This window comes from Ammospiza caudacuta, chromosome 2 (genome assembly GCF_027887145.1).
Source record: "Ammospiza caudacuta isolate bAmmCau1 chromosome 2, bAmmCau1.pri, whole genome shotgun sequence".
Taxonomy (NCBI): Eukaryota; Metazoa; Chordata; class Aves; order Passeriformes; family Passerellidae; genus Ammospiza; species Ammospiza caudacuta.
Genome location: NC_080594.1, coordinates 11,170,666 through 11,198,328, shown reverse-complemented (window position 1 = coordinate 11,198,328; position 27,663 = coordinate 11,170,666). Strand labels below are relative to the sequence as shown.

Genomic DNA, 27,663 nt, shown 5'->3' with positions numbered 1-27,663 from the left:
TCCCCAAGGTGCTCCCTGCCTGACTATCAGCACGGATACGTAGTTTTCATCCGCGGAGAATTCTCTAACTTTCGAGTCATAACTGAAAATTTATGTGCTCGGTTCAACTCGATGAATCGCATGACAAATCCGCAGCAGGGCAGACGCCATCGGGGAGACAGAGAGGCTGCCTGTCTGTCTTGCCAAGTATCTCAGCAATCCTGGGACAGCAGCAGCTCCCTAATGCGACAATGAGCCGTGTTGACTTTTAGATATATGCGGGTGCAAAGTTCCTGCTGAAGATTTTGCTTCCCCAGCCGCGGCTTGACGCAGCCGGGTGCTGCCGTGTCTGCTGGGGAGGGAGGGGAGCACTGCAGGGCATTTCAGTGCCTTATCAGCCCTGCTGCTGGCTGCTGGGCTCCTCCAAAGAGGAGCAAGTGTGCTCCTCACAGACCTCAAAGTGTGTGTGCCTGCATGTGCCGCCCATTTTTGGTAATGCTGCTTTTGCTTGTTTACACTAATTGAACTTATACACATAGGCTGTTTGGATATATTTATTTTTATTTCAAAACTCTGTGCTTTTTTTTTTATGCTGGATATATAGCATCACCATGCATTCATTTTCTGTGCTGACAAAAGCAGACTCGTTTCCTTGTGAGGAGATGAATTGTTTACTTTTCAGACAAAACACGAACATACTCTTTGGAATTGTATAATAAACCAGTTCATGTTATTTGAGAGACTGGTAGGTACACCAACAACAGGTGCTCAAATTTATTGCTACAGCTAAAATGGCATTTGCTGAAATATACATTAAAAACTCAGAGAATGCAAGAAGGACTTGAAAATGCGTCCACTTTTTTATCCACATCCCATTTCAACAGCTCATTTTTAAGTAACAGTGAAATTGTTTGGGCTTATTTGGTTTCAGAAGAAGTGGAGACAAGAAAAAATAATTGGTTTTCTTCAGTTAGGTGTTAAGATGTACTTTTTTCTTTGTCAAGGAAAGAGCCTTAAATTAAAAGTAAGCCAGTTGATTTTCTATGAATTTCATCTGAGCCACAAGCTTTAGGTCAATTGATTTGATTTCTTTTTCAAAATACCAAATCAATTTATGTGAGGGACAGATCTTAAGTTTTTATTTCGGTCTCAAGTTTTCTATTTTTCTGAATGTCTTTTCTGAATGGGCCCCTGTAGTCTGGAATATTGGTGATGCAGGGCTTGCTTACTTTGATTAGGACCAGTAGTCAGTCACTGCTTGTGCACAAAGTGAAATGAAGCCATGCAAGAGAGGGAAAAAAACTTGGAACAACAGCTTATGAAATTGGCCACCCAGCTTCCTTTTAATATAATGGTGATGGCAAACAGACTCTTGAATCTTACAGTGCTTCACATCTCTGTGGAATTCAGGAGGTGCCTCTGGATGCAGTCATTACACCCAGCTTCTCTGAAGTGGTGTTGATGTTCTCACAAAACTGAGCAGATATCAAGCCCTGGAGCACTAACTGCTTGGAAAGGGATAGATGGGTTTAGTTGCATTCCTTCCCTTTGAATGTCATAAATGTAGATTTCACACAAGCAGGATAAAACAGTGTTGCAATTTAAGCAGCTTGTCTCTAATAGTTGGATTTTACTTTTCATAAATTTTTGTTTATGCCCCCCTTTTATTCCCTTTTTTGCCATTGACTTTTTCAGCAAGGAGTTAATGTAAAGATGGTTTTGATAAACAAATCCTGTATATCTTAAGCAGCAGGTCAGTGAATCTTCCTTTGAGCAGGAAATCCATTCCAATACTCAGGATTTTAGCCAGGGCCACAGGGCAAAACTCTTACATTGCACAAAATTAAAAAAAAAAAAAAAAAAAAAAAAAAAAAAAAAAAAAAAAAAAAAAGCCAAGGGACTTTTAATGATCCAGCAGAGATTATAGGACCTTGGCATATGAAAAACCCTGCTGTAGTAAATCAAAGCAGGCTGTCTTGAGTGTAGTAATATTTCTATGCTAATAAATTAGTGTCATAAGTGATTTGTCAATAAGATGTAGAATATGCTATGAGGGAAGTCAGACAATATTTTTCTTTCCCACAGAAAAATAGGGTGAGGTCATAGCAAAATTCTCAACATGATTTTTTTCTAAGAAATATGTGGGTGCTCTGACCCACTGCACAATATTTGCATATTTAAATTCTTAATGTGCCTAAGATATCCCTGAGCAAGGTAGGTGAAGATGGGCTGAGAGAATTGGGGTCTCTGGAGAAGAGAGGAATCTGGGGAGACCTTTTAGTGGCCTTTTAGCACTAAAAGGTGACTTATGAGGAAGATGGGGACAGACTTTTAGCAGGGCTTTTTGTGATTGGACAAGATGTAATGGTTTTAAACTGAAAGAGGGTAAATTGAAACTAGAGATAAAAGAGAAATTCTGTATGATGAGGGTGGTGAAACACTGCTACAGATTGCCCAGAGAGGTGGTAGATGCCCCATTCCTGGAAGCTGATCCAGGTCAGATTGGATGGAGCTCTGAGCAGCCTGGTCTAGCAGAAGATGTCCCTGCTCACTGCAGGGTATTGGGCCAGATAACCTCCAACCCAAACCATTCTACTTTTCATTTTATTAGATTTGTCACATCAGGCCCTGTTGCACACAGCCTTTCTCCAGTGCTTTCTCATGCATCCACAATTACAGATAGAAATCTAGTCTGACCACTTGGTACCCCTCTCTCCAATGATAGTACAAAAAACCCTTAGGAATATCACAGGATTATCAAAACTTGAAGGAACCATACTCTGTATCTTTGTTTTAATTCATTCCTGCTTTTAACTGATTTGGAAGTTGCATCTTAAGAAAAAAAATAGAAATATAATGGATGTAATTCCTCTGGAACTTGCTGGATTTGCTGCAGCAGAGCTGTAAGGTTTCTATGGATCTACCTAAACAAGTGTGATACTGAGAAAAGAATTTTTGTCTTTCTCAACATCCAGAGAGTTTTGGAGGGTAGAAGGCTGGTTTATGCGCCATGTTTTTCAGGTAAAATTTGCTAATTTGTGCTAAGATCTTCTTCTGGAGTAGTAAATCAGGGTCTCTGCAGTTTGGACCCATCAGCCACAGCTCAGGAGCAGGTCCAAGGTGGAGCCCTGGTGCATCCTCTCACACATCACAGTGTATATTTCAGAACCACCTCTGCACTGTGTCCTGTTGTTGCAGTTTCTCCTTGTGGGTTTCTGATTTCAGGTCGTGATTCCTGGGCAGATGCTTATTCCTATCTCTGGCTGCTGACCCTTGGTTTGACTTTCTGGTTCCTGGTTTTTGGCCATGAATGTTTGCCTCGTTTCCAGTTCTGGACACAGGCCCTAACCTTTGGGCTGGATCACCCCTGCTCCAATCTGTAATCCTAGACAGCCACCAGGTCATCTGTAGTAGAGAGTACTATACTTTACTCAATAACAAATGAAATCTAGCAGATAAATTTGGGGGTTTTGTTGCTTTTTTTAAAAATTTATGATAACTGCAGCTATTTACTTGTAAACTTCTACTAGTCTTTTGCTGGTCTTCTACTAGTATTTTGCTAGATTTTGAAATGTGAGCTTCTACTTTCCATGAGTTTTCGTGTTGTGCCTAATGGCCATCCTTTTTTAGGGCGAATATTGCCAGTGGAGGAGGTGAACAGAATTGTTAGCATGTATAAACATTTCAAATTGGTGGCCACAAGTTCAATAAATCACACTAGAAAAGCCAATAGTGTCAGAACTTCCATTTCATTTCTATGGGACATGTTATAAACATTATTGATGTAGTGAATGCATGTTCTGCTTTTTTTGGTGGGAGTTCATAATGTCACTTTAGCACACATGACATAAGAGTGTAAACACACTCAAAATGTGGTCACTCAGACCCATAAGAGTGTCCTGACTGAAACTTGATGAAAATATGAGTTACAAAGTTCACAAAGTATGAAGATAAATTTCCAGAAAGAGGAAGAATTGAAACTTATAATGTGTGTTAATGTTCGGGTGGAAGAAGGGTCAGGTTGCTTTGGCAGGAGAATAAATGGATAAGGAGTGCAAAGCTGAGTGGTAAAATGAACTGAAGTTGATACTTAACCAGTTACAAGTCATATGGTATAGACAATAATGTGAATCTGAGTGAAGAGAAAACTGCTTTTATATATGCTAGACATGTTACATTGTTTATACACAAGATGGTGTAGCATAAGAATTTACAGATAGATAGATCTGGAAAAATTTTATTTTATTTTGCCCATCAAAAATTCAGGGATAAAACATTCCATGCTGATGCAATGGTTTTGCTTTGTAATGTTTTGATGGAATTAGGTAGCTAAAATCAAAGTAATGAGTAATCTATCTGTTCTGTTTCTATGTAAAAATGTGTGACAGTTGCCAATCTAGGAAAAATGGGCTATTTTGCTCCAGCTTAAAAGTAAGCTATAATATATTGTGCTGTTCATGGCTGTTTCATAGAAATATGATCCTTCATTAATTTTAGAGCTTAAATCAAGACAAATCAATATGGAAACACTTGGATTAACTTTTTTATTAAATTATAAAAACTGCCCTGCTAAACCCATCTCCTTCAGCCCTTTGACAAGAGGAACTGTCCTTTACTAAAGCAGTTTTCCTGTAGATGGAACTTTTACCCTGAAGCAGGCTAGCTCAAATAAGGGATAGCAAGATGTTCATGGGATTTAGCTAACAGTGAATTGAGATGTTTTTGCTTAGTAGAAGTGGATGGTGGAAGCAGCAAGTTTAGTGCATTGCTTTGGTGTGTTTCTTCCAAATTGGCCCCGTGCATTAATATGATTTTATATCCTTTTGTTAAAGTATGAGTTGAGAAAATGAAAGAAAACAAGTACCTCCTAAATTTGTTTTTCAGTTAAAATCTGTTATTATAAAAAGCTATAGCAGAGCAGCAGGGCATAGTTTTTATCTAAACTAACTAAGCTTTTCACTTGGTTTAAGGCTCTTTAATGGAACTGCTTGTGAATCCCTATGATATTCACCATGGATAATGATATTTTTTTTTCCTTCCAAATGAATTAAAAATGGAAAGTACTTCCAGTACTTCTTGGTAAGTACCAAGAAGTCACATCCCTTGGTACCACAGAAGTCCTTTCTTTATTAAAGGCAGGTAGTTTCCATTATTCATATTTGGTACCATTCAATTTAAAGTCCCGCCATTACTTTAAAAGTAAGATATTAATGAGAGATGTTACTGGAGTGCTGTCTTTTAATTTGATATTGTTCGATCCTGCTGTTTTAAAATTTCTAAGAATAAAGCTTCCATTACATATTAGATAAGATTTTTATAGGCAAGAGCATCTAATTCTTGTCTGGTTTCCCCTGATAGGCAATTGCCTTTCTTAAATCTTCACCATTTACTTCTAGGGTAATCCTTTTGCTTTGCTTGAAATAATTTCTCTGATTCCTTGATATCCATGTGTTGCAATTAGTTATATATAGATATTTTTCATACCACCCCCATCCACTTAGCTGGTGAGTAGACAAGTAATACATACTTAGCACTTTTAATTTTACCTCATAAATCAATCATTGTAGCTCCAAAATCAGTTACATTTTTTCTTAAACCATCATTCAATACAAAGAGTCCATTATGTGTGTCTGTGAATAGTACATTCATTGTGTGGTTTAAATTCGTAAACAATGTTACACAATTAACTGCATAAAATTGTTCACTTTGAAAATTCTGCAGCTACAATTTCTATAATAGTAGCTAAAAGACAACAGCACGAAGCCAGGCATTGTCACTTTGAGTTGCCACTGGTAAAGCAGAGGCCTCTTAAATGTGCAACTATGACAGAGAGAAAGTGTATTCCTTGTAACAAATTCATTCCTCGAAGTTCTTTCTCAAAAGTTTTTGCCTTGTTTTATGCTGCTGTGCACTAATGGTGCATGATTACTTCAGGCAATGGCTTTACTAATATAAAGAAATATTACTCAAGGATATTTTTAAACTGGATTTTTCAAAAAAGTATCTTTTTCATTGTGTTTTATTCTCTATCGGGTTGTTAAAAAAATATTTTGCTCTTTTACCTTTGGCAAACACTTTTTTCTTGGGATGGCATGAATAGCAGGACCTACAAGAAAAGGGAACACAATCCAAAACCGTAAGAAAGCATATTTATATGTTGATAATTGTTTGTTGCAAGTTTGAAGACTAAACTAAGATACAGATTCCATAGGCTAGACAGCAGTGAATGTATTTCTGTTGTATTACAGCATTTAGATAAGGTAGAGAAAGAGTTGAAATAGGCCTTTCACATCTGGGAAACTCAGGTGGGAAATGTGGTGAAGGAATCTGCCCAGCATTACAGAATTCAGCAGGAGAATCAGAATAAATACAAGACTGTATTTATTCTGTAATCTGTTTTTATGCTCTTATCTATTTAATCTTCCCCTCACACCAATTTTTACAAGTATGTCTCCACAGAGAGCTCCGGCGTAAGGGACGTTTCTGCAGATGAACCCTGAGGTTTTATAGTAACTCTGTACAATTATTACAGGGAGGTACCCGGTCTTAAAATGGTGCAAATCTCCATTGGGAGTGACTCATTCCAGCGCGGGGAAGAGGCTTTGCCTTCTCTTCTTGCCGCCCTGCCACGGCTCCCGGTCGGCAGCAGCCGCTCCTTACATAATGTCACATATGTCACATATGTGCCGCCAGATTGCCCGGTCTGCTGGGGGCAGGGGAGGCTCTGCTGCTCTCTCAGGGAGGAAAATCCTGCAGATCCTGCTTGGGATTTTCCTGTGGGGTCCCGTTTGGGAATTTCCCATCAGGCTGCTGGGGATGAGAGCCTGGGGACCAGGCTCTGCGGCTCCGTGCTGCCAAGCACGGGGATGGGGATGCTGGCAGCATCGCCTGCCTCTCTCCCCACACCTAGCTCCTGGGCACTGCTGGAGCTGCTCTCCTTCTCCACAGAGCTGTTCACCTCCCCCAGGTTGCCCCATGTCTCTCCTGTCCATTTTTCCCTGTCATTCCTCCCCGACTATTGGGATATCTGCACGCAAGGGCTGCATCGTCAAAATCAGTGTCTCACAGCCATTCTTACCCTCTGCTGCATAAAAACAAACCGGGGGGAAGTTATCCCATGGCCTAGAGCTGTGGTATAGAAATACACTCAAGTGAAAGCCCAGGGATGGAATGAAAGGATTTGGTACCCTACTGCTCAAATTAAAACACAGCCAGCAGCTCTTTGGCATGGGGTAGCAGTTACTGCAGGTACCAGTCACTGCACATGTTGTTTGTTTAAATTGAAGACTCCACCACTGCTGAATTGCACCGTGTGTGGAACTCCAAATCTGCTGCAGTTCCAGATTTATAAAACAGCATTATAGGGAATATAGCCCTATTAATTTTACAGTCTAATTTCTGATTAGATTTTACAGCACCTCTGATGAACTGCATAGATTTTACCCATTAAAAATGATGACAATCCAGTTCTGTCATTTTAAGTAGAATTAAAGCCAGTATTGCCAAGTATCATAATATCTTATGAAAAAAAAAAATGAACCAACACACACACACATATATAAAAATTAAAATAACCCAGCACCATGTTATTTCTTTATGGGAAAAGGGCCCTTGCCAAGAGAGGGGGACTGTTACCTGTTAGTGCAGTCCAGAGCCTGTGGGTCTGACAGCTGACATCCACAAAAATTCCCCATTCAGGCTGAGCAGGTTAAGTAATGTTTCCTAGCACAGCTGTCTAATGTGTCTGTTGGTAATTAAAAGAGTCTGCTAGAGCTGGTTAAGGAAAAGCATAAAGTGAAGCCTTTTCTATCAGAAAATAGTTTTGTAAAGAATTAAAATCTGTACAATGCATGTGCCGTGTATTAGAGGAAACTAATTGTTTTTTTAAAGAGGAAAAAGAAATCCAACACTGAAACAGTCTGTTCTTGGCTTATTTTAGACGCAAACTTAAACAAACAGCCCTAAAACCAAAAATTGAAGTGTTGCAACATGAAAATGAAACTTCCCTTTTCTATAAAGCCAGTTTGAAATTTGGGGAAGGGACTTTTTCTGATTTGACACATTGCCAGATTCTGAAACCAGACATAAAATGACATTCTCACTTGGGACCTGGCTCTCCATTTGCATTTGTAGATGCAAGGTATGTTTTTTAGCCCTGATTTGCTACACTAATCCTGTTGACTTCGCTTGAAAAGAATGGCACGTTTCCCACTAACTTTATTAGTGGCAGGATTGGGCCTTGATGCAATACCTCATGTCACAGCAGCAAAACTTGTTGCCAATAGTCTGTCTCAAGGGAGGAGATTTCCAGTAATTGCTCCCTGAGAACTATTCTAAAAATGCAGCTTTTTTTTCTGTCCAGCCATCGGGATAATGATATACTCCATCCCTGAAGAGAGGGGCATTGATGGCACCAGAGGTCCCTGCTGGCTTGCTCACTAAACAGAACTGGCAACTGACTCTGAAGATAAAAGTTCTTGACGTTTTTCCAAGCTGGTGGAATGGAGCTGAGTGACACTTAGAGATAAATAGAGGAGGGAATAGTATGATCTTGAATGACAGAGGAGCTTTCATGAAGGGTTTTCATGGGGGAAACGTGGGATGTGCTGTTCCAGGCTTGAGTCTAGGGGATTTGTTGACAATTGGATAATGTGCATGTTTGCTACCACTTGTATGAAATGTAGAGGGAAACAAGGGGAAAAGCTCCAAATGAATCTTTTATTCCCATTTAAACAGTTAAACCCAAATAGAGTATATATCTCTTCCTTCCCGATAATTGACTCTAGAAATTGCCAATCTCTTTGGAAATCTCTTAGAAGAACATTCTCTCTCCCGACAAGGAAAAGTACTTCATGCAAAACATTTGTCACTTGTCTGTTATCATAATTCATGATCTTATCCTTCATTCTCTTGCTTGTTTAAGCACACAGAAATAGTACTTTTAACCTGAGACTTCAAAGGTAAAAATACTGTGAAGAGGTCTCCATTCTTTTTCTTCTCATCTCTGATCTCAGCCTTTGAACATCAAAGTGGCTCAAAGTTTGGGGTAAGTTCTTAAGGATCCAGTTAATAGAAAGAAATCAATTGATTTCCCATGTTCACATTCACAATAGACCAGAATAAATATTAATATTCAGGAATAGTTTAATTTAATAATTTACAGCAATTAAAACAAGTTGCTGCTTAATCTTTTGCTCGGTACAATGAAGCTCGCTCATTCCATTGTATCGATATGAAAAATCTTCGACTTCTGTCAGTCAGAAGTTGCCAGAAAAAAAATCATAACATAGAAACTACAAAACAATTAAAAATGTAAAATAAATTCCCCAAACAAAGAATGCTGCCATTTTAATTACAGTATCACGCTGTCATGTAAAAGGTTAACACTTAAAAAATGAGTCTTGTATCCTCAATCTATTACCCCTAAGCAATTCTCATTTTCACATTAATTTTTGTAGTCTGCCATCTAAATTAAATGCTTTTCAGCTCTGTCAGTTTATACATATTCTCATTACAGCAGACACTGGAGCCAAAATATTTTAATCTTCAATGCAATCTGTGTAGGCCCATATTCTTAGCTACAACTTTAGGGGTTCTACAACTGCTCTTTTCCTTTTAAATGGTGGCAGAAATGTTTTGTGCATAAATTCTTGCTCTTGTAAGGACTTTCTATAAGCAAGTAAGTTATGCAGTGTGTTGTGAAATCACCTCTGTTGTCAGTGCTAGAGAGTTATAAATCCTCTTACTCCCCACCACTGTGGGTTGTTCTGTGTTCTTGAAGTTCTGTGTTCTTAGGAAAGGTCCTAATGACAATATTCTGATAAGTTTAACTTCTGGTCATTTGAAGGCCAAGTCCTGGCAACAAAACTCTTAAAATTTTCTTTTTCACAGGAAAGATCAAAATAAAATTAAACAGCTTAGACATTAAACACTTATTAAGTATTTCATGGCAACTGTCAGACATTTTATTTTTTTTTTTAGTCTGAAGTCAGTGATAAAGCTTCTGTTACCTTAACCTGGTAGAATCAGCCCCCTGAACAAATATCTCTTATAATAAGCCAAAGTTCATGAAAACACTTGGTAGTATAAGAGCAGTAATAGCTTAAATAGATTTTGTGGTATATTAGTGACCACTGTGAGAGAACAGCAGGTATGAAACCTGCATTAGTCTGTACAATACTTGCTCTGGAAACAGCCCTTGCTACACAAGATGAAATTTGATAATCGGCCTCCTCGGCGGATCAACAAGCTGGGCATTAAAATAATCTAGCCCAGGGAACATAAAAGCATGAGTGAGCAATAAGCAAAGCACATTTAGTTCAACTAATAATAAAAAGCCTTAATCTTTTGACAGCAACACTGAAAGAAGAGCTTGCAGTCATAAAACATACAAGGTTTTTAGCCAATGAACCTACATTGAATTTTCAAGCTGGGTTAGAAGTTCAAGTGGGTGTGGGTTGATGGCAAGAGCCAGCCATGAACAGCTCAGGGTTTTTCTCTGATTTTAACTGAAGAAAATTGATGCTTGTGGAGGCTTTTATGCTTACCAGCTCGTCAATATGGTAATAGCATCATCTGAAATTGCTGGTTTGGTTGACAATATCTGTGTCTTGTCAGCATAGAAATGAAATCCAGAATGATGCCAATGACCAGCACTGCTCACAGGCAGCTTCAGATTGCTGAGTAAAAACAGGGCCAGAGTGGAACCCTACAGAGCACAAAAAAAAAATAAATGCTCTGGGAGAAGGACACAAATTACCCTTGAAAATATAATGTAGGTAAATGTTGGATAAATATGATTTAAGCCAATTTAGAACTGTGCCAAATAGGAAGATGAAGCTCCTCAGGCATTCAAGAAGAACATTAAGATCTAGCAGAATGAGAGTAGCTGGTGTATGAGAGCCTGCCTTTAGGAGACGCTTACATCTCTGCTGTCCTGCTGAAAATTTTAAGTAGTGGAAGCCTCACCCAAAATATAGAATCTGTTTCCATACTCACTGAAGTCAAAAGCAAATCCTTTATGTCTTTTGGTGATGCTGTTTTCTGTTTTAACACAGAAATTTGCGGAGGGATTTTATGTTTCATGATGTGTATCAACTTATAACAAACACAATTATTGCATGGTGTGGCACTTCTTGTTTTCTTCTAGATTTGAGCAACCGAATAATGCTATTGCTACTCTTTTTTCATTTAAGCTCAGAAGGGACAATAAAAAGACAATTAACCTAATTATAGGATGACAGGTTCTGCAAATCATCATTTTTTCATAAATTTTTGAGAATTTAGGAAAAATTCAGTAGGTTACTTTTTATTTTCTGGTACAGATTTTCTTTCTACCAGAAGCATTCTAGCAGGATCAGAAATATCAGTGAAAATGTTCAGTGATATTTCAGCTCTCAGAGAAGAGATAGGGGAAAGAAGGAATGAAAATTCAGAAGAGAACAGTGTGCAACCAGAGAAAAAGTATTCTTCTTTGGAGTGTCTGGGCCATACAATTTATCCCAATTTTTTAATTTTTTTTAAAAAGGGGGGGTTTTTGGATATCAAGGTGGGAACTTGAAAAAAAGCTGATGAGTCACAGAAAACAGAATTACATGTCTTCATGTCATGATTTACACTGTGTTTTGCTCATAAATCCAGGTACAGCTTATTACTGGAATTGCAGTATATCTCTGATACTGGGAAAGAATTTCAGTAGAGAACAGTGAGAGTCATAACAGAGTAAAGTGTTGATATCTTTTCTCTTTCTTTATAGAAAGGACATGAACAAAATCTATTTACCATTGAAGTAATAACTCTGGAAAGAACATGAAAATATTTCGTTCAGAAATCCAAGAATTTATCTGATTTGTTGTGTCATTTATTAACTTTTTTTAAGCATCCATATGAGCATCATTAATCAGACAGCATGAGTGGAAAATTACAAATAACTGGTATATAAAGTGGCTTGAAAGAGGTGAAAAAATATTTATGAACTTAACCTGGCCAATTTAACTGCTCGATAGTTATTTAGTTAAATAATTGGGACTAGTGATCACATTTTCAAGAGTTTAAATCTGCTTTAGACAAGCCACACAGACAATTCTTTTTTTTTATCAAACACGTTTTTTTCCATTTTTTCAAGCAACTGTTTTTGTATGTTTCTGCTAGTGGACAATGGGCCAGGCCATTGAAATATTTAAGAGTTATTAGGGATGTGAAACATAACATATTTTAGGGGCTTCCTGTAGGAAGCAATGTGAGTCCTTATCCCTATATTAAGAAAGTTTACAGCAGTATGATGTGCTAAGAGTTTCAGTATGGTTTACATTAAAGAAGGGATTTTAGGGGATGGAATAATTTTGAATGGAGTTTTTCAGAAAAACATTGATCCATTTGTATGTTGTATAAGATGACAGTATTCTGCCAATTTAAAATAACAAAGCAAAGTAAAAACTGAGCACAGGTTAGACAAAACTCAGAAAGTTATACTTAAAGTTTTTTATTTTTCCAAACCAAATAATCATGAAACAAAATTTTCAAATTATTAACAAAATGTAATTATTTTCTCTAGTCAGGCTTTCATTTTTAAGTGGTTGTTTTGGCCACTGTAATGCAGCAAAATGGATGTTGTTCAAATTAAGAATGTAACCCAGATATTCTCTGTGCTAAGTCATCAAAACCCAGAATGAATTTTCTTCTCCACAGAAAATACTTCCACCTTTTTATTTTTAATCATATATCAAACAAGAAAAAAGAGATGCAATTATTCCAAAATTAGAATTACATATATAGAAACAGGGCATAGTATCTGCAGTTTATATATGGCAGTATCCTCACATTCCCACTCCTTTTAAAGCCAGGGCAGTCTTGGCCAGGCAGATCTCTAAAATACATGCAAAAAGTGGCAGGGGAAGTTCCCCAGCTCTGCAAAGGGATGTAACTTATGTGAACAGAGCTGTTGCTTTGTGGTTTATGGTGACTTGAGTCACTCCTATGCCTCTGACAGTTATGTCAGATGTAAACTGCTGATGTAATGATCAACAGCATCAAAGCTGGATTTGTTATATTCCTAACATTTAGTGGAGCTAATATCTCCTAATAAAACCCAGATATTTGTATGCTAATAAAAATATGCAAAGATATATAGTTGGATCAGTTATAAAAGCACAGCTAATATGATTCTGATAAACTCTTCATGTAAAATACAATCAAGCAGAAACTTATCTAACGTTGCATGGCCCGGTGGTTTGAGTTCTTTAAGTTTTTTGATGCACAATTTAAATGGATTTTCTCATTAGGCATCTGTATGTAAACAGAAAAACTAATTAATCACTTGTGACTAAATTTGTGATGTTAGGTAGGTAAGCAACAATTTTTTTTGAGAAAAATTTCATCCTCAAAACTGGAACCATGTTTTCAAAACAGTCTCCTTTAGGTCCCTAGACAAAAAAGTCAGATTTTCTTCAAAATTTCTTAGTTGTACATAAACTACTATGTGGAGAGGGAAATAGATTTAATAAAAATACATGAGATGCACAGTTTAGCTTAACACAGCAGTTTCCTGTACTTGAGTCAGAGCGCCTAGTATCATTTGTACTGAAGAATATTATTGCAATTTTGATACGTAATTAAAGTGTTCATTTATCTTAAAATGTTTGTCCAGCACCTGTGTTATTTTGAAGGGCAAACACAGGACACTTGAGCTTTGCTTTTTTAGGTGCTTCTTAATGGTCCCCTCCAGAACTTTACTCATTTGCAGTGTGGTATTGGCTGCCAGACCGTGTGTGTATAATCCGTACGCACTGTTCATTTCATTTTAGAACATGCTGTTTCAACAACATGCCTTGTGTCACCATGAGATCCAGACAAAGGGTTACCCAGAGCTCATGTTAGCCAGCCAGAAAAATGGGGCTGTGAAACAAAATTGTTACTGAGAGTGACTTCTGAAAGCAGAGTGTGAGAGAGGGCATGATTCCTCAGTCCTCTCTCAATCTGTTACTGCTGACACGGGGAACTCCTTTGTCAGACAAAAGAGGCAAATACAAATTCTGGAGGGGAAATGAACGTTCTGAACTGTTCCAGATACATGCCCATAACATTCTCAAATGCTATCTTTGCATGGGCATCAACACACAATGGAATGCTCTGCTGGTGCTTTCTCATGCCAGTTTAGGAACAGGGACTCCAGCCTGGTTACTTTCTGGATGTGCTTTCACACTACCAGGAACATGACTCATCAGAACACTGTCCTCAGAAATACAATCTTCATGTTTGTGCAGGTGGGATGAAATTGAAGGAAATTGAAGAGTACAGGATGCTCTCTTCTGGATAAAAAATCCTGGTATTTTATTCTGGTAAAACAATTAATGTCAGGTAGTCATGTCAATTTAGCACCAGCCCTTTTGACTCTTCTATAAAAGGTGTAAAGCAGTGTTTATTTCCTGCCACTAAATGCAAGACCTGAAGTGTTAGTCTGTCGTAGACATCTTTTATGAAAAATCCTTTCCTTAGGATTTTTCCTCCTGAGAAGCTGAGAGGCCTCAGGAACAAAATGTAAACATTGATTATCTGCTGCTGTGGAATGCAACAGGGGGATCTGTGATTGGCCCATGTTGAATGTTTGTAATTAATGGCCAATCACAGCTGGCTTGAACAGAGAGTCTGAGACAGAGCCTTTGTTATCATTCTTTGCTGTTCCATTTTTAGCTAGCCTTCTGATGAAATCCTTTCTTCTATTCTTTTAGTATAGTTTTAATATAATATATATCATAAAATAATAAATCAAGCCTTCTGAAACATGGAGTTAGATCCTCATCTCTTCCCTCATCCTCAGACCCCTGTGAGTCACATTAGTCCTTGTTTAGGGTCAAAAACAGCACACCCCTACCCCAAAAACCCACATGGTGAAGTAAACCTCACCTTAGCTCGTGCCTCAGAACAGATACAGCGTGCTGGGGGCATGGCCAAAACCCACCAGATGCTGCAAGCATATGATTCCTCCATGAAAGTTTATATGGTACAGCTGTCTTTAAATGTTTCTGTAATTGAAAAGACTCTAGCATCTGGTCCTTTGCTTATTACTCTTAGAATAAATAGTCACAGTCTGAAGTCTACTTTTAAATAACGCAGGGAAAAAAAAATTAATTTGTGCTGCTAAGGGTACATTCCTCTCAGATGACCTGCTTGGAAGTGCTTGTAAAAATGGAAGTAGACTCTGTAATAAAAAAAAAAAAAAAAAGAAAAAAGGAAGTGGAAAACAGCTCCAATAGGGAATTATAGATGTAAGCATACAAATACTTTTATAATTTTAAATGCAGGTAGAAGAAAAAGCAGTGGTGTGTAGTTTTTATAACTTTCAGCTGTAGAGTGTATTACTCTTCCTTTTACACTTTATTGTGTAATTCAACTCCACCACCAATAGTTGCAGACTTGCTGCTGGCATGAAAACAGGAGATGCCCCTGCAGGAACCCTTCCCTGGACCAGTTCTTCCTCTGATAACACTTGAAAGGTGCCCACTGATTTCAGGTATTCTCAGACAGTACTCCTGAAGAACAGCACACTTTGCACCTTGCTACTTCACATTTATGGATGAACCCCATTACATGATGATCCTTAATTAAAGCAAGCCTCCTCTGAAAACCTTTATTGAATAAACCGGATTCATAATGATTCCTTTTTTCTTTTTATTTTCTATTTTTTGGTGTATGTGTGTGTGTGCCTCCCTAAATTCTAACAACTAGGTGATTTAATCCTCTGTGAAGGCACCTTTGAAATGGTGGCTAATCTGACATATTATGTGAATTGAACTAGGCTGAGTCAATGACAGAATTTCATTATTTGTCTATGTAAGGCTGACAAACTATTTTAGAGGAAGATTTAGTCTGGAAATGCATTTCTGTAAAGCCAGCTAGCTTCTCGACCACATCCTAAGCCTCTCATATCATGATTGGATGCCATAAAGCAAGGCCTTAATTATTGTGATTGAAAAAGGTAGTTTCAGAGTGGTTAGCTTTTTGAGAGGCTGAGATAACCTTAAATAAAAATCAAAATAAAAGCAACTGTGGTTCTCCCAAGCTCTTCAAAGCACCTTATGCGATTTAAAAATAAGCTAGCATTAGCTTAAAAAGGCTCGGGAATAATAAAATAATATTTGAATTTATTTTTTGATAATAATATGTGTCTTTTAACTATATGATACAGACCAATGTGTTCTGCTTCAGCAAGTTAAAGTTTGCTACTGAAGATGCATCTTTGCTTGTAATGCAGTATTGTAATAATATTAAATGCAGTATTGTAATCATCAAAATTATCAAAGAGAAGTTGTAGGTGCATCAACTATTTATTGAACCATTTTTAAAATGATCACACAGACTAATGTTGTTCTTCAAGAATGTCAGAATCATAGTTATATTTTGGTTTTGATAGAAGTTTTCCTAGGTCAAAAATATACCTGTCTTGTAAAGGTAGGGGTGCATTATGATATACTTTTATAAATGTAAAAATGAAATGATTTGCTGATATCACCAAAGTATGACACCAATAGCTCTCCAGTAAGTGCTTGCAGTTCTGAGAGTGAGTTCTAATGTAAGCTCTATAAATACTTGGAAGCTTTTCCCTTCCAAGACTGATGCAAAGGTAGTTTATGCTTCCCTGTCACAATTGGCCTTCCATTTAACAGCATCTTATAGTGATGAATTCCCTTAGAAAAAACAAAAAAATCAAACAAAGTGTCCTGTTTTGTGATCCTATAGGAAAGTGAAGGTAGAGACACCACCCACAGATGGTAGGTGGGTACAGCCAGGGATGCTCACATTTTATGTTTGTGTTTAGGTTTGGTTGAAGAAAGGACCCACAAATATGCATCAGTACTTTCATACTTCTTGAGAGGTGGATTTTACTGTGTGGTGGATTTTTTCCTTTACTTGCACAGCATATTTATTTGGTAGATTGTTTGAATTCTCATACTTAAGTAAACGTGGACTAGTGGCATCATTCATTGTGATACAACTATTAAGTAGTGGAAATAACCTACTAAATCTTTATGTTTTATTATTTAATACAGTCTCAGTTGATTGTATCTTCCTGAAACTTGTGTCCTCAAGCAACTATGTGTTACCTGACAACAATAATTTTAAGAAATACTCCACACACACACTTTTTTCTGTTGCTTGTCCAAGATTCCTCATTTTGTAGGTCTCTCATCTACGCAATACATTCCCTAAGGTTAATAATGAAAGACGTCTCTACTACAGACACTCTTGATTGAAATAGCAGATAAATTGCTGCAGTAATGAGAAAATTTCCTTTTCCCTAGATAACTCAGCTGCTTAGCATTGAAAAAAATTTGAGATGAAGATTCTTTGTGAAATAAAAAAAAATTAAGGATAATTTCTTTACGATCAAAATTTGCTAATGAGCCTATAATGAAAATGAAGAGCAAACCCATTCTTTTAATGGAAGTAGAATCAGGCTATATTATGAGACATGTTCTCAAAAAGAGGCTTGTATAAACACTGTGACATGCAATGGCTTTAGAAAACGCTGCTGCATGTCTGGAAGAAAGTGGTTAAAAACACATGATGAAGTTAACCTAAATCTTTCATTGGCTTAAAAAAATAGGTCAAGTAATACATTACTAGCTCCACTCTAAGCCTGTACACAATCCGTACATTCCAAAGTGAAAGAGGTTTTGCTTAACATTCCTACATCTACTTTCATTCATGTTATCTCTCAGTTAAAATGTTTAGCTTTTCATAAATGTAACTCCCTTTTGCTTTCTTTAAAGTGGACATTCCTTTAATATTAATCTCTTACTAAAAAGACGCTTGAGCAGATCATTTATTTTACCTGAGCTTTAAAACTAAAAGGTTGGCATGTGTTAATGCAGCAATTACCAGGCAGTTTATATGTGACTTGCAAACAAATTTGTTTCTCTTCCGTCAGTCTTTGACTCGCAGAAGTGAAGTATCATGGAGCGCTCTGCAGAGGTTTGGCAGACAGTGTGCGACACGTCGAGACGTTTGTTAAACACGGGCACACAGGAGGTGCGATGAAGGTCACATGCACTTTGTGGCTTCGTTTATACAGCCAAGTTCAGCCTGTGTCTCTGCGTACTCTCTTTGGTGGCAGCAAAGCTTAAAGAACAACTTGACATTCAGTGCAATTTCTGACAGCAGAGGTTTGGGGACGTCGCCTACCAAAACGTAGGGCTGACTCTTCTTGGGAAGCACTGCCCAGCTCCGTGTTGTTTTATATTTTATTTTTCCCCTCCCAAACTGTATTTATTTGCCACGTGGGCAGAGAGCATGGCTTTGACCAGTCTGCCCCGATGCTGAAAGCGCTTTCCCCGCCTGTCCTCCTTCCCCCGCGGCACAGGGAGCGCCAGGCGCCCTGGCACGGCGGGCAGGGATGCTCCCTACTCCCGGTGCCCTGGGAGGCTGGGGCAGGGATAAGGAGCCGTGCCAGGAGCCGGCAGGGATGCTCCCCGCTCCCGGTGCCCTGGGAGGCTGGGGCAGGGATAAGGAGCCGTGCCAGGAGCCGGCATGGATGCTCCCCGCTCCCGGTGCCCTGGGGGGCTGGGGCAGGGATAAGGAGCCGTGTCGGGAGCCGGCAGGGATGCTCCCCGCTCCCGGTGCCCTGGGAGGCTGGGCAGGGGATGAGGAGCCGTGCCGGGAGCCGGCAGGGATGCTCCCCGCTCCCGGTGCCCTGGGAGGCTGGGGCAGGGATAAGGAGCCGTGTCGGGAGCCGGCAGGGATGCTCCCCGCTGCCGGTGCCCTGGGAGGCTGGGCAGGGGATGAGGAGCCGTGCCGGGAGCCGGCAGGGCCGCGGCCGGGGCAGCGCCGCCCGGGAGCAGCCGCAGGTGCCGGGCCGCTGCCCTCCCGTGCCGGGAGCATCCCGGCTTTTCCTTCAAAACAGCGGTACTAACAATAACAATAACAATAATAATAATAGCACTGGAGTTTCTAGCGCGTGTTATTCGGAGGAAATGCCGAAAACATACGCTCTAAACCGAAAAGTACCAGTAACACTAGCAGCGCCCATCCCCCCATTATTCCAAAGTAGCCAAAGGGGGAAAGAAAAAGGAAAAAAAAGCAACAACAAAAAAAAGCGCGTTATTTTTAAGCCACTGCCGCTTTCATTAAGATACGGGTCCTCCGGTGCTGTCGCTCGTAAGTTTGTTTCCCGGGGGCTCCGCGACTTCAGTGAGATTAATTGGAGAGGGCAGGAGGGGATGGGATGCGCGTACGTGCGGCGCGGCCGCCCTGCCCTGCCCTGCCCTGCCCTGGCCGGGCGGGGCGGGGCGGGGCGGGGGGCGCATCCCTGCTTCCCGCATCCCGCGCTGCCTCCTGCCGGGAGGGCACCAAAGGGTTAAGAAACTTGGCTGGAGAGATGAATGGCGCGGCGCGGGGAGGGGCCGGGCTGCGCCGCGGCGGGCGAGGTGGAAGGCGGAGAGGGAGGATCGCGGCTGCGGGTTAGGCTTTGAAAGTCAGCCTCGCAGGCATTGCAGCAGAGCCCCGAGCCGCGGAGAGCAGCGCAGCGGAGCTCGGCTCGCCCTGTATGTGCGCGGGGATGCGCGGGGCGGGGGGGACGCGCGGGCTCGGCTGTGGCGGGAGGGAGGCGGCGCGTCCTGCCCTGTCCAGCCCTGTCCTGTCCTCCAGCCGCGGGCACCGTCCGTCCGTCCGTCCGTCCGTCCGTCCGCCTCGGCTCCGCCAGCCGCCGCTCCCCCGGAGCTCAGCGCCGGGACCGGCCGCGGCAGCGGGGCGGCGTGCGGCCGGAGCGGCTGCGGGGGGCTCGGGCAGCCCGCCCGGGAGGAGCCGCGGCGGCTGCGGGGTGAGTGCGGCGCTGTTCCGCCGGGGAAATGGCCGAGCGGGGCGGGCCGGGCCGGGGCCGCGCTGCCGGGCGGCGGCACCGGGGAACAATGCCGGGGTGAGCCCGGCGGCCGCCCCGCGGCACCTCCGGCGCGGGCGGAAAGTTTGCCCGGCCGCGGTGGGTTCGGGGGAGCCGCCGGCACGGAAAAGTTACTACTCCGTCCCCCCGGGACCCGCCGGTGTTTCGCCGAGCGCACGGCCGGGCCCCCCTTTGGGTGGGCCGGTGCCGGCGGTCCCCGGGGCCGGGCGCTCCCCGGTGCGCAGCGGCTGCGGCGGCGCGGCCTCGCTGCCGGGGCTGCGGGCAAGGCCACGCCGCCCCCGCCGCCTCCTGCCGGCCCTGGCGCTGCCCGCCCGCCGCCACCTGCGGGCCCGCAGCCAGCCCGGGGCTGCCGCCGCCGGCCCCGCTCGGCCGCGGCTCGGGCTCGGCTCCCTGCGCCCCCCAAAGATGCCTTCTCATCGCTCCGGGCTCCTTAGGGACGTCGCTGTTTCCCTTCTAGACTAAAGGTTACTTTTCCAGACGTGGTGTGTTTTTTTTTTTTTTTTTTTTGGTGTGTCCCCGAAGCCCTCTAAAGGTGAATTTTAAAATTTTTTCTTCCTCCCACTTCCACCCTTAGTTTTTCCCTACAGAACGTGTTGTTTGAGGCTCTTCTTTCGAAGTGTCAGTGGGTGATTAAGTTGGAAGGTAGTGAAACATAAGGAAACGTACTAGAGGCAAAACGGGGGCAGCGTTGTAGCGAGCAGACAGCCTTGTGTCTATGCTGCCCCTTTCTTCTTCGGTCTTGTGTATCCTGCTGATTTACTGGGCTTTTAATTTAAAGAAGGATTCAGATAAAATGCTTGACACATGTTGAAGGTGTTGGAAAAAAAAACCAGTGGGATTCCTGGCTTTGGGATTATGTTGTTGTTAAGCAGGCTGAAGTGGAAGTTGTCCTCTTTTGCCTCATCTCTCTGGAATCTGGAGACTGTATTATTCCTCGTTTTATTTTGAGGGGACCTGCTGCAGTGTCAGACAGCTCACAGGCTGATTAGAATTTAACTGAGTCATGGCACTATAAATGTTCAGAGATACCGTAAAGCTTTATTTAACAAAGAGTGCGAATCCAATCTGCGAGGAGCTGTGGGGAGGAAGCAGTCACTTGTGGAAGGGGGGATGTGTATTCCTGAGCGAGCAGGGAACATTTTCTTTAATACACAAATGCGATTTGCTGCTTCCAGGGCTGACTGAACACATGAGAGAGTGACACATTAAGATGCCAGATGACAAAAGCTCTCTGAGCTGAGGGTATCTTGTGGTTGGGATCAGATTTAATGGCATCTGAGTAATTCTGCTCTATGGGCATGAGTAGCTAACATCTTGGAAGGCAGCAGTTTTCATCAAGAACAGTGCTCAGGCAGCTTTGGGGTTTTTGCTGCTGTGTTCCTAAACTTGTGGTGGAGAAGTTTGACTTGTTGTTCTGTCAGTGGTTCTGAGATAGAGCTGACATGGACTCTAGAGCAAGACAGTGAGTTAGTCATGAGTGAAATGTGTATGTAAGGGTGTTTGTGTTCTGAGTGTGCCGTGGAGGAGGCAGGGAGTAGTGACTGCTTGTTTTGGGCAGGGGTGAAATCTGACCTGCGCTAGACTGGCCTGTGCTTCTGGGTTATCTAATGAGCAGGAGCTATCAATGGCTTTCAGGTTTTTTAGGCCATGCATGCACAGAATACAGCATGCAGTCAAATGCCAAACCATGCTGGACTGAGGTTTTTGGGGTTTTTTCCCTTTTAGTCTTTTGGCAGAAAATTGCAGATGAAAACATGCTCTTCTTTTCTGCTTCCCATGCTTGTTTCTTTTTCTGAAGTGAAAGATGTGGTAACCAAAATTTATTATAGTCATAAAAACTATGTTGATAAAGAAGTAAAAGTAAATAATGTTTTTATATTGTAAACTTAAAAGGGTGATCTAATCACTGGCTGTATCACCTGCAGTGTTTTGGGTAAATTTGTCCTGTAAAAGGCATCAAGAAAAACTTCAAGTGATTCAGTTAATTCAAACATGACTTAACTTTATGATACTCATATTTGCTTGTGGTTTTGCTTATTGCAGGATTTGCTTAAAAGAATTGACGAAGTCTTGCTTGCTTAAAGCTTATTTTGTCTCTTCAGAACAAACTTTATTTTTCAGGCTTTGAGCATTGGCAAGAAGTTTCTATAGTGCCAGCTTTATTATCACTAGCAGTGAGAGCTCTGTTAACTTTACCAGGGACAGTTCAGGCCATGGCTACAATAAAAGATAAACCCTGTTCTGCACCGTGCCAAGCACATGTATAAACTTGCCCAAGGCAAAGCCAGGGAGTTGCATTTCCCCCAGTCAGCTGTCCTGCTCCGGGGCTGTGCTTGACACCTCCTTGCAGAGCTGTCAGAGGAGACATGAAGACCATAAGATCTTTGGATTATTATCTTAGAAGATAATAATCTCTTCAGAGCTTGCCTGTACCTCAAACCCCAAAAGTCTTGTTGGTTGTGGGGTCTTTTCCCTCTGTGTGAATGTGCAGGAAGTGGAGGGGATCCAGAAGAGAGCCTGGGGAAAGTGTGGGGATCCTAGCTGGGTGCCTGGTTTGGGGGCACAACCCCTTTTCCATGGGGGGCTTTGGTGGCCACCCCTCCCTTGCATGGTGCTTGCATCATCTCCCACCTGCTGAGTGATGGGCTGGGTGATGAGCAGGGGGCAGGGTTAATAGGATAGCTATCCTATGGATTAAAAAGCTTAAATATCCTTTTGGGACAGGAAGTGCGAAGTTTGAAGTATAAATCATTGCTGCTCAGGAGGGCAGGCAATGACAAACAAGCAGAAAGGTAGGTAGGGAGTGAAGCCTGAGCAAGAGGAGAAGGTGTGAAAGAATATGCATAAAAGTACAAAAAAGATAGCATAAATTTCACAGTCTGTCTAAACAGCCTTGAACTAAAGACGAAAAGGTTAATAGTAACAGCATTTGTGGTTTGCTCTTTCTTCCTGCCAACAGGCCAAAACGATAAGAGCAGTAACTCTGAGCTGTGCTGGCCTGCCTGCAGCAAACGGGGGAGAACTGGGGGGGAAGTGTTTAACAGGGTTGTGGCATTGCTTTTCCACATTTTGGTGTTAGAGATTCACTAGTTGCATTGGAAAAGACTGAATTAGAGAGCAGCATACAAGGGTTGGCGCCCAGTACTTCTGGGTGAACATCTGGGATCATGTGAAAACTCATGTGCTTCCCAGTGGGAAGATATTCCTTGGGAAAAGTGGGCAGAGAGACTTTTTTTAAAGAGGAATGCCTGCTCTTTAGGGTTTCTGGATTATTTATTTTAAATACTTGGAAATGCTCACAGACCTATTTAGCACTTGAAAGAATTAATTTGGTAATTTATTTGGCTGTCTGTTGCAGGTCACTTGGCTTGATTGTTGAAGAAGGAGAATAGAAACTAAAACTCATGTAAATAAATATTCATGTGTAGAAAGGGGAAGAAGCAGTTGCTAGACATCTTAGCTTGGGTCAAACCCCTCCTGGCATAGTCTTCTCATACTTAAATTTTTATTGGAGCTCATTGCTCTTGTTTAATTGCCTGTCTTGAGTGAAATTTTGTTTTCATACCACTTATTTCCAAATTGCCTTCAGCAGAGGAAAACCAATGTTGCTTGTAGACAAAATCAGATTAAAAGCAGAAGCTACAGATCTTCTGTTTTAGTCACTGGTTTCTAAGACTGAGTTTAATGTAGGAGAGAAATTGGGTGTTGGGAAAGACTTCTGAGGGGATGATCTTCCTCCTCTCAAGAAAGGAAGTTGTGAGGGAGTCCTCGCAGAGAGATCAGGTGCTAGATGTAAAATGTGTTGGATGAAGCTATTATTTGAAAACAAATAAGGGAGTATTTAATTTGCCCCAGAAAATAGTCCATGAAGTTCTGTGTTGAAATGTATCCAAGCAAATAAATCTTGCTTATGGATCTTACATCTTGCTCACAGAGGAACCATATTTTTGTTCTCATTGGTCCTAGAGTTGGTATTGTTGTTATGATTTTTTTTTTCCATAGCAAACTTTTAAGATTCATATCTACCTGCTTTCTGCTTCTTCTCTGTGCCCCATCACTGTGCAAAGAGAGAGGGAAGGTGAACTGCAAAGGCTTTTCAGTGATGTTAAAAGCAGGGCTTGCCTCAGATGTAGAAAGAAATGATGGTTCTTGCCCCAGGAGATGGCCTTGGCGGTGGTGTTTGTGTTATCACGTACCCTGCTTTTGGTAGTCCATGAAACAACACAGATCAACATTCCAAAAACTATAAGGTGTGTAAACTGAGTGGTTCAGATGCAAGGAGTTTGGGAATAAAATATTACTCTAGAAAAGTTTTTCTTTTCTCTTCAGTTTTTAAAACCTACTGAAGAAATACGGATTTTTTTCCCAGAAGTAACAAATTCTGTTATTGTCTTTTCTCTGAACTCTCATAAACCTTTTGTAGTCACTTGGAATAATACAAAAAAGCCTGTTGAATGCTGACCTAAAGGAAATCCCATCTATACATGGAACCTTGATGGCAATACTGTATGGAGTGTGGTTTTGTGTTTGTTCTGTGTTTTTCCCTACCACATAGCAATCTCTCTTCTCCTGGAACTAAGAATGACTAAGTTCAAAGCATTTTGTCTACATCTATAGTATAGAGCAGTAATACTGGATTTTTCTTTTAACTGTTTTAAACTATTTTTCTCAAATTCAGATGGCTTGTTTTTTTAATAGCGCTGCTTTCTTCTGCTTTTTGGGACCTCTTGTCCTGTTTTTCATTGCCTATAAAAGATTCCAGATCCAGCTTGTTTACCCTTTCAGTAAAGTGGAGTTGAGAAGGCTTTGAACTGTTTGTTTATTTGCATCTTTGTCACTGTACCTGTCATTTCTCTGTTAATTTCTACTGTGATGGTAGATCTTTGTTCCTCCCCTTACTAAATACAAATTTTGAGGACTGCACCCCTTCTGGGGTGCAACTTACCTTTTCATTTTGTTATCTATGTGGAAGAATTATTTAAAATAGTGTCTGCATGTAGTATTCCAGGGTATTTACTTATTTTTCAGCTTAATTGGTTCTATTGTTGGGCATCTTTTGTTGGGTTTTGGTGCTGGCAGTAACCCAGCATGCTGCTGTCATTTCATGTCCCTGCAAGCTTTGAATAGGTGTTTGTTTGGATGATGACCCATTGATCAACACCTGTATCTCTTTTTCTAGTTAGCAAGCACATTGCAGTGGCCAGAGTTGGATGTTTTCTCTAATCTGGCTTGGACCCAGGTGGTTTTGTGGAGGGGGAAATGCTCAGATGTGCCCCAGCACACACACTTCCCACTCTTCCCCTCTATCCTACCCACCTGGACCCACCTGCAGGGTCCTCCATGCTAGAGAAATTCTGTGTTTAAAAAGCTTTTGTAAGCATTTTTTTTGGGAACAGAGGCTAAAGGTGTTGAAATAAGGAGAGGAACTCTCCTATTGCCAAGCAGAAGGAGGGAGGGGAAAGTTCAGCTTAGTGGTGGGGAAAGTATCTTCTTTTAAATTTTTTAAAGTGTATTTTATTGTATCTAAAGTTGACTCAATGCATAATAAGCTTGCTGCTTTGGTGATATCCAAAAAAAGACCTTTAATAGTGAGGCTTGTCACAACAACAAGGCTGAAATAGTAGAAATAGGAATGTTCTGGGCTAGCTCTAAGTTTACAACCTTTAACAAAATTTCACTTAAGAATAATGGACAAGTGCTGAGAAGAGCTTTTAAGGTTGGGATTGTAATGAATAACATTCTCTAACTAAACCAAAATAGTGTTATATACTATTCTTAAATCTCTCAAAAGCAAATATTACAATTTCTGCTCATTTATTTTCTTTTTGAACAAATTTTGTTGCATTTATCTCACCTGTTATACTATACTCTAGTCTTTTCCTTATGTATATGTAAATTAAAAGAGGCTCTTTAAAAACTGATTTTCATGTTCATAGGTGCAAGTTTGAAGTGTTAAGCAGTAACCACTACATAGGAAGGAGGGCTTTCATGTCACAGCTGTTTTTTGAATGAAAGGAAGGAAAAGAGGATTCTGGCTTAGAGTTGAATGTGGATTTTGTTCTTGCAGAATAATGTCCCTTAGTACAAGTCTAGACACCATGAGTTGTTTCTACTAGTTTTACTCATGGTTCTGTCTGGAAGGTTTTGATTTCTGAGATTTGGAACTACGTTTTTCTTCTGATGTGAAAATGTTATTTGCTGTTTGTACTAAACAAAATACAGCTTTGCTCTCTGTTACACCAACAGTAAGAAAGTAGATCAAGGCATATTAGGTAGGAAAGAATGATTTGCAGAATTTCATAGGGCAATTTCTGCTGTTCTTTTCAGATCAAGCATGAAATTTTTGAGGAAGACAATTACTGCATCCTTGGACTCCTGAAGGAAGAGCTTTCCTAATGGAACCACATTCAAGGTAAATAATTTGTTTGGGTTGTTTACCTTGTCTCTTTGGTTTGGAGTTTGTTCTTTGTCTTGCCGAAGCTGTCAGACAGCTGTGTGCCTTGTATAAGCCTTTTAGGATTATAATATGTTTTGAAGTGATAAATGTTCAAGTTAATCCCTCTCTTTTACTGTAAGACTTGGGTTTCTTTTTAATATGTGTGCTGATTAAAGAAAAATAAGTATTTTTTGTAACATCTGAACTTTTTGTGTGTAATTTGCTGTTAAGTTCTGGAGATTTAGCCCACCTGTTTGGGAAGTAGCTAGATAGTGAAGAACTTGATTTACATATAATTTCAGAGTGAAAGAGAAGATTAAATAACACTTTCTGTGTTACCATCTCTCTTATTTTTTAAATAAAACAGATCCAAATTGAGCTTGTGTGGCAAGGGACCGTCACAGTAAAATCATTATTAGATATTACATTACAATGGCTTGTAGACATTTAGCATCGCTGTCATTTGGTTCAGATCTGCTCCCTTGGTTCCCATTTCCTAAATCCTATTTCTCTTTGATACCAGGGAATAATTCCCTGAGTATTGTCCAGTGATTGCTTATGTATATGCACTTTGGTTTGTGAGTCATTTTATTCACTTGAGTAGCCCCACTGTCCTCGGTGGGCCTGCATGCGTGCCTAAGAACTTGAGAATGCTGATGAGCATAAAGAATACAATTTGGGCATGTAATGGTTGACAAGCAGTTGTTGTTTTGTTTCTTGTCTCTCTTAGGACTCATTTGCATTGCCTCCAGTGGCAACTTTTGTGAGCATTAGTAGGGAAGGTCTAGAAGCTGGAGGCAGTCATACGAAATCCCAGCCTGCAGAGCTTTCTCATATCCGTTGTAATGACACAGATTGCAGATGCAGGGATGTGTTTTTCTCTTATTTTAAGTAATTCTATGTGTTGCCTGACTTTACTCAAATACAACATTGGTCTGTGTAGTGCTGTTTGAGCATCTCCAACACAATAGAATATAGCCAAGTGAAATAACTAGAAAAATATATGCACTTTTTAAATTGTAGGGATCTGGATTTAACCAGAATGAGTGCTTTGGAAATAACCAGAAATTGAGATTAGAAATCTTTTTTCCCCCCACAATGTTTTTTCTATTTGACTTTTCAAAAAAAAGAAGTTGAATGTTGCTGTAGTGCAACATTCAAATTCTTATAGTTGTCTGAGCAATTGTATTTACAGAAAAGTTAATGGTATTACTTGCTGGTCTTAGAATCAGTAAGACAGGCACTTTGGAATTAAAACATAATTAATTAATTAGCAATTTAAAACTGGAGAATTGTTGTGATCAGCAGCAGATGGTCTCTTATACAGCTTTAGTAGAACTTAGTGGACAGTGGCTTT

At 40.7% G+C, this 27,663-nt stretch overlaps 1 protein-coding gene across 3 annotated transcripts in view; it reads left to right on the top strand.

Moving 5' to 3' along the window:
* The first annotated feature begins 19,414 nt into the window (after positions 1 to 19,414).
* Positions 19,415 to 27,663, top strand: part of NRIP1 (nuclear receptor interacting protein 1) — a 68,446-nt gene continuing 60,197 nt past the window's right edge. For 2 of the 3 annotated variants that reach the window (XM_058825115.1, XM_058825114.1), the window contains exons 1-2: positions 19,631 to 19,792; positions 26,198 to 26,282. The gene's annotated coding sequence lies outside the window, so the exon portion shown is untranslated. Of the gene's footprint in view, positions 19,518 to 19,630; positions 19,793 to 26,197; positions 26,283 to 27,663 lie in introns of those variants that run through there. The other variant, XM_058825113.1, reaches the window with a different exon arrangement.